This window comes from Anas platyrhynchos, chromosome 3, assembly GCF_047663525.1.
Source record: "Anas platyrhynchos isolate ZD024472 breed Pekin duck chromosome 3, IASCAAS_PekinDuck_T2T, whole genome shotgun sequence".
NCBI lineage: Eukaryota > Metazoa > Chordata > Aves > Anseriformes > Anatidae > Anas > Anas platyrhynchos.
This window is the reverse complement of record NC_092589.1, coordinates 74,753,231-74,761,526: the sequence shown is the minus strand read 5'-3', so window position 1 is coordinate 74,761,526 and position 8,296 is coordinate 74,753,231.

The window sequence follows — 8,296 nt, the reverse complement described above, 5'->3', positions numbered from 1 at the left end:
AAACTGCAGGTACTATGGGTAGATTTATAGTGTACTCCAAATACTCCTCAGCTGTTGATGATTCAGGTAACAAATCTTATGCAGCCACTGAGTCTTTTCCTGCAGAATTGGTATGCTGTGTTACTGTATTTTCTCTGCTTGTGTGTTTACTCCTGAGAGCTCATCAGCCTAGCTAACAAAACAGGCCAGATCACTTATACGAGTTGTTAACATAAAACCCAGGCATGTTTACCCCAAAGATACTGTGATAATATAACAGGTACACTTACAAGTTTGTTAAAAGTGAACACAGGGTCTTTAGAGGCTTTTTTGATCTAGCAAAGCTAACTTCTCACTAGAAGGCTTGAAGTTATATAGTGTTTGTATTATGATTTAAGAGTATCTAAAGCCCAAGTGTAATCAGATACCCATTTGCTGCTACTAACAGAGAACTAACTTCCTTTTTCCACGGGTCCTGGGTGGGGGGTGATTAGTATGCTTTGTATCACAGTTTCAACAGAGAAAAGCAAAACTATCTATTAGGAGTCTGTTTAGTCAGTATGGAAATGACTGCTGCTGCGTGCCATGAGGGGTGCTTAGCTGACTTGAGCTAACTCACCAGTTAGACCTGGCTTAGCAATTCCTTACTTACACTGCCACTCCTCCAGACAGATGATAACTAACTCTGCCTTTGACTAATCTCTGCAGTTCACAGAGTCCAAATGGAGTTGAATTTATGCTGATTCTACTGGGCCAGTTTGGAGTAAATCTCTGACAGTTCAGATGGAATATGGAGTGGATACTCTATATGCAAAGTGCCTTGTGCATTACACTAACATTGGTAGGTTAGAATGTGGCCAGCACTCTGTCTTTACAGACATTATTTGAGTTGAAGATGAATAAATATTCCATCACACTTCAGGAAAACATATTAATATTTTCTTTAAAGAAAATATTTTGAGACGTTCAGAGGTCTTGTGTGAAACTAATTTTCTTGCCGTATGTATTTTCAAGGAACTAAAACATGATACAGACTGATATGACAAGATCTGCTGCAAACACCACTCTTATTCTAATTCAGCCTGTTTCACTCATCTGTAATAGGCTCCAAAAGAAATTGCACTAATCTTTATAAACTCCAGGGTGAGGCATCCATAAGCTTCCCCCAGGTCCATTATAACTGTGCACAGACACCTAGGTTTAGCAAGCTCCAGAATTTGCTGCAAAGTAAAGGCAGGAAAGAGTTTAAATAAAACATGGAAAGTTCAAGCAAATTAGAAGAGACAGTAATAATTACAGTGGACTAAATTGTCATACATCAGTGACATGTATCATTGTAGCTTCTCTGAAGACCATGGGATCCTGACCTTAGAATACAGGATGAAATCCAATTGCAAATTAAGGAAGATTAGTCGGTTTTCCTCATTTACTTGCTTGCTTGCCTTGAGAAAAACACATGCTATTAATTTTGCCTTCCATCTGTACAAGAAGGTAGCAAGTATGCAGGCCATCTCCCTGGACAGAAGTAAAAGGAAAATGGGATCAGTTGCTTTCCAATGGAAAGAAACATGGAGCAAGCAGCTGCTGTTTGTGACATGACCACCCAGGTGTGAAGCTGCTTGTCTGACTTAAAGGACCAGAAAAAAAAAAAAAAAAAAAAAGGAGTTCCTATAAGGGTTAGTCCTACTAGGAGCTGGGAGAAGGAAAAGGCAGTTTTAGTGCTGTATTTCCCACTGTTGTATCATAGTGGAAGAACTCCTTTGCCAGCTTGTTGCCTTAGACTTATAGGCAAATTTGGAAGTTACACGCTTCCTCGATAATGACCACCATCAGCAGGAGATGCAGAGCACTCAGCAGCATGCACAATGCACTTAGTCATCTTTCAAGTTGTATAGTATCTTGGAATATCTTTTGAGAAGCACCAAGTAGCAAAACAAAATAAATGTGTAGAACTGTTTCCCCTGATGGCATGACTCATGCCGATCATCCTCCTTTTCAGTTAACCTTCTAACACCATAATGATTGTCATCTTTATCAGATGTGGTTTATTCTTACAGAAAGTCACAGATACTTGCCACAGTCACAACCTATTTAAAACTACAATAACACGAAGGATAATCTTGTGGCTTTATTTTTCATGACGTTTGCCCTCAACATACAGAAATTCAGATAAAATCCTCAGATGGTAATTCACCTATCCCCCTAGAGACCAACCATGATACAGCAGCTGTCGCAGTGAGAACAAATAAATAGCAAATAAATAAATAACAATGTTGATCAAATAAATGGGGAGTTAGATATACCTGTAATAGGCATCATAGGATGATAGGCATCAACACAGGTGTAGTTTCACTGTTTTCACAGTAAATGCGGTGGTTCAAGACAGAAAAAGATAGCTAGGATAACTCATGCTGTCTGCATGTTCTTTGTTCTCTAGTTCTACTGGAGGAATGACATTTTGGGATGATCTTGAATGGTTTGAAGCAAAAGCACAGGTCTGATTTCATAGTCAGTTGAAAATTTTTCCCTACCACCTGAACACTTTCCTAACACCTAGACTTATCTATAAACTTGAAGATAATACAGGTCAATCTTAAACCTGTGGCAGAAAATCAAAAAAAGGATTTATATGTTGTCTGGTGGTCAGAAATGTCGTTCTGAGATGTCAGAGCACACACATATCCCTCAACAGCTTGGCACTTCTAATGAATTTGGTGGCCTGATCAGTATAGCTCTGCTGTGATGATTGTACTCTGCTGGGATAAGACCCTGCATTGTACTCCACAGGATCAGCACACTGTGCTGGAGGCACATCCTTGTGTTTCTTACAGATTAGTGTCCCAGTCTCTTATAGGCCAAAGTACTCACATTGGGCAGCTGAGTGCCCATTCCTTCTTTTCTTTGGGTGGACTATCTTATTTGATCTTAAATTTCAGGAGTTTAAACATTTGTTGATGGGAACAGGGTAAGGATGTACTGCACTGGTGTCATCCCACTATGAAGACTGGATGCTAGCAGCTCTCAGACTCAGAAGAGGGCCAAATACTCCCTTGTGAAATAACAGAGATGCTGTCATGGCTGGCTATGCATCTGACTATCCAAACCAACTTAGTTTTTCTTATCAAGAATCTTCTATCCTCTTAAGCTAATAGGGAGTGTTACTCGTGCTAATCTCTCCTGATGAACCATTTATGTTGCTTATCCAACTTGACACTTTATGAATCTCACAATAGTCTGTACTGTGTATCACAGAGAGCATTCATGTTTCTGGATGAACCGTTCGGGTCATGGAGGTCCCGAAGGGAGAACCACAAGGCATTTTCCTGTCCTCCAAGTCACGGTCCTGTAGAGAATTAATTTGAGGTTTTAAACTACATCTGTGACCCTGTGGCATCCAAATATATGTAGCATACAGAATCCTGACAATACAATTAAACCAGATTTTCTGTACTGAGAAGCCTCACCTTCATTTTGACACTAGATGCTTTTAGGCAGGTTCAGAATGCTGATTCAGGGTAGTATCACCAGGCTCAGGTGGTGTCCGGCAGCTTTAAACCCTTCCTTTCCTTCTCTTTACAACTGAGCTTTCTCTAGTCTTTACTATGAAGGGTCTCCCTTCCCCCACTCCCTTATTAACAAAATCATAGAAATGTTAGTTAGTTGGAAGGGACTTCTGAAGACGTCAAGTCCAGCCTCCCACTCAGTGCAAGACTACCTCCTACTCAGAATCAGGTCACCCATGTTTTTTCTTTCCAGGTCTTGAACACGTCATGGAAGGATGGAGATTTTCTGCTGACCTACTCAAGTGCTGCACCACCTTCCTAATGAAAGAAAGCATTTTTCCTAATACCTGCTCTGAATTTCAAAAACTTCAACCTGAGGCTTTTGCCTCTTTTTTAAGTGTGAAACTACCAAGATGAGTTTGTCTCTATTGTAACGTCCCTGTAGGCAGTTGTAGGCTACTATTAGATTGCCCCTTAGCTTCCTCTTCACCAGGGTAAACCAGTCCAGCTCTTTCAGTTTCTTCTTGCAGGTCTTTGCACTCCTAACTCTCTTGGTAACCTCCTATTGTCACCTCTTTAGTTTATCAACAGCTGTGCCCTGAATTTGGAGGAACTTCTGCAGCATGCCCATAGTTTTGTCCAAATGTTTTCTCTACAGCAAACACACTCTGCAACAGCTACCTGTAGAGAAGTGCTGCTGGGATTATAAGATGCTTTAGTGATTTTCAGAGTCTACCTTATTTGCAGTAATTATGAGATTGTCATTTATCTTGCAGGTTGCAAAGGCAAGGAAACCCAAAATCCTATACAAAAATATTTGTTAGATATCCTCAAATATTTTCATTGAACTATCCAGTTTTGTAGCAAGAGAGAGAAGATGCAAAGGAAATACTCCAGAGTTGGTTGATGATGGAGCTGTGAGCATGTGGGATAAGCAGGTTCAAATCCTTGATGTAGAATGGAAAATCCTTGTCTTGAATCAGGTAGAGCAGGAAGCTGCACCTGGGTCCTCCACATGCTTGCCCCATCCCTTCACCACCCAGCTATTAAAGTGACACATTTATCCTACCAGTACACACAACAGACGGAACATTTTTGTTTTCATTTCAGTGTGGAACAAAAACAAATTCTTAAACCTCAAAGTAGTCATGTAGCAGAACTGCTGTCCCTTGGCCAGCTAATATTTGCTGATATCTTTCCTGACCTTGGTTACCTGGGTTATTGCTTGCCGTAATTGCCTCTTGCCCATTACACAATGAAAAAGAGAAAAAGGTAAGAGGAAGAAACTATTACAAGGGTCTTCCCACTTCCAGCAGGAAGAGCATGCTTGTAAGCGAGTCTTTCGTTCCATGTAGTATGAGTTGACAGTTTCTGGTCAGCCCACACTGAAGAAGGGTCTCCATCAGAACACCACTGGAATCCAGTTAATGATACTTATGAGGGCAAACTTCTGGAAAATGCTTGTTCCTGTGTTTTCATCTGAACCACACTAGACTAGCATCGTCTTTCTATATCTTCACACTTTATTTACCCTTGACCATGACTATCTAAACTGGTCTAACAGGGCGATGAAGGTGGTGAAGGGCCTAAAGGGGAAGATGTATGAGGAGCGGCTGAGGGCTCTGGGCCTGTTCAGCCTGGAGAAGAGAAGGCTGAGGGGGGACCTCATCGCAGTCTACAACTTCCTCGTGAGGGGGAGTGGAGAGGCAGGTGACCTATTCTCTGTGAACACCAGTGACAGGACTCATGGGAACTGTATTAAGATGAGGCAGGGGAAGTTTAGGCTGGACATCAGGAAGAGGTTTTTCACCGAGAGGGCAGTTGCACACTGGAACAGGCTCCCCAGGGACATAGTCACTGCACCAAGCCTGTCTGAATTTAAAAAGCAATTGGACTGTGAACTTAGTCACATGGCCTAAACTTTTGGGTAGACCTGTGCAGTGCCAGGAGTTGGACTTGATGATCCTTATGGGTCCCTTCCAACTCGGGATATTCTATGATTCTATGATTCTATGGTCTTTAAGCTCTTTACTAGTCTGAACTTTGCTGGGTACTACAGTACCTTCAGAGTTATTGGTAGTAACAGTAGAAGCTAGTTAGTAATGATAGTAGATGTAGCTATCTGCAAATATTTCAGCTGCATGAGGCTGATTTGCTGAATCACAGTGGACATCTAGGTAATAGTAAGAAGGGGCACTAAAAGAAAATTCTCAAATTACTTCATAAATCCTGAATACAATGCACACTTTTTGTTTGTTTGTTTCTGTTTTTGTTTATTTGACTGAGGTTTTCAAAATAATGAGAAAATCTCATTGTCCTTGTACCTGAAGGGAGTCAGACTGTTCAGCCAAGCTTCATCTTCCAAATCAAGGGAGGACGATCAGCCTGCAATGGTTTCAATCATTATCCCAGAGAAAGGGATTTACATACATTATCTAAACAACGAATGAACATTTCACTCTGCTTAACAGTGCTGGTTTTTAAAATGATAAAATTGATAGAAGGTCTTGAAAAAAATACACAGAAAACAGGGTAAGAATATGGAATTAGGGTTTACAAACTTTAATCAGCTTTAATTAAGAATCATAACCTTTGTTTCCAATTACATGTGACTCACTTTGTTTATTTGTTCCTGTTTATCAAGGACATGTCTCTGATCCTCAGGAAAGAAATTCTGTGGATGCTTAAATATGAACCATGACTGAGGAGAACCTCTGAAACTTTTCACTTGTCAACACGTAGGAAAAGAACTATGTAACTTTTCTCTTGTTCTTTCTAACATGTGGCATGATCAGCCCAATAATAAATAGAAAAAAAGTTTCTGGTAAACAAGAAAGAATTAATTCCCTCCACAGCAGGAATTATTGCGTCAAATTCTACAGTTTATTTGAGACTAAGTGATAGTTTGTGGTGTGACTGAATCTACCAGTAAGTTTTATTGCTACATGCTTTTAGTCATAAGAATACTTATTAGAATGTGAAGAAGATAGGTATCACTTGAGTAGCTCTCCACATCTGCAGAGTGCCATGAGTCAAATTAGTTGCACACATTTAGTATCAGGAAATACGAATGCTCCAATAAGACTTACAGTTTTGTGTAGTTATTACCAAAAATATTTGTCATGTAGTTGCCCCAGTAAAGAACTGAGCTGTGCCAATACTGCCATAAGAGCGCTGGAAAGAAAGCCTAAGTGTGATAAAATGGCAGAACCCCTTCAGTTTCTTCACTCCCTGGGTTACATTGCAGATGACATAGGAGCTGTGCTCCACCCCTCTGATCATCCCCATGGCCCTCCTCTGGACTCATTTTAATATGTCCATGTCCATCTTCTGCTGGGGACACCAGAGCTGAATGCAGGGCTCCAAGTGGGGTCTCATGAGAGCAGAGCAGAAGGGGACAATCACCTCCCTTGACCTGCTGGCCACTCTTCTTTTGATGCAGACCAGGATACATTTGGCTTTCTGGTCTGCAAGAGCACATTGCCAGCTCATTGCCTTTCATCCACCAGCACCCCCAAGTCCTTCTCTGCAGGGCTTCTCTCAGTCCACTCATCACCTACCCTGTACTTGTGCTTGGGATTGGCCAGTCCCATGTACAGAACCTTGCACTTGGCCTTGTTGATCTTCACGAGCCCACGAGCCCACTTCCTGAGCCTGTCAAGGCTTTCACACAAGCCCACTTCCTGAGCCTGTCAAGGTCCCTCTGGATGGCAGAGGTTTCCTCCCTCCAGCGTGTTGACCACTCCACACAGCTTGGTGTCAACCACAGATCTGAAGGCCGTTCTCTTCTCTGAAGATAGAGTGGCCTGATGAGCTCAGGGAAGCTCTCTGAATCATCCGGCTAAGGAAAGTGTATAATCTCTGAGGTTGCATGCTGTATTAGAAATAGTAATTCATCTCCTGTTCCCTAACAGACAAATTTTAAGATACATTTTTTCCAAAACTGGGCTTTAGTGAAGAGGTACTGCAGTTCTGTGAGAGTCGCTGGGCAAAAGAGTAGAAGGATTGGAATGAACTTCTTCAGGAGTTCTGAACTCAGAAAGTAAAGGGAAGTCACTTCCTATGACTTTAGAAAACAGCCTTGCCTCTGGCCTAGTTGTTTAGTATTTTTTAACATTAATAACACCTTGTGAGTCTTAATGATTAATACAAATAATGGCTAAAAAGACCCAAGGAAGAGGAGAGATGTTACAGTTATGATTTAGCCATCAAATGAGCACTTTTGTTGCATAACATAATATGGTGAAAGGCAGGGTCATAAAATATAATTTTCCTTTGTATTTCTTTTTATGGAAAAAAACATATGCAGTGGTTTGAACAATTGTGTATGGTTTGCCACAATGATTGTCATGTAATTAGACCAGTGGTTACTTGCAGAGCACATCTTCATATGCATTCATGCATGGTTTTGTAACCTGGCTAAGTGACTAATCGTCTAAGATGTTAATCTCCATATATATATGATTTGAATATTCACTTAGAATCCAATCAGAAGCCTATCTACATCAAGAAATGGTTAAATAACAAGGTGGTCTCACCAGGAGCTGGCACACTTTGTACAACAACATGAAATCTGGCTGGTTCAAGATTACTGACTCTTTTTGTACAAAAATCTTTCTATTATGCGTATCTCACATCATGGATGGTGGGTCACTTTCTCTTGCACATACTTTACTGCTACATTTTTATTTCTAATCAAGATGGCCACATCTGTGTCAAATTTCTAAGAGAAAAAAAGAGAAAGACACCCTCAAGACACACTTTGTAAAAACAATAGATGTGAAGATGATAGAATATAATACTCTTAAAATGTA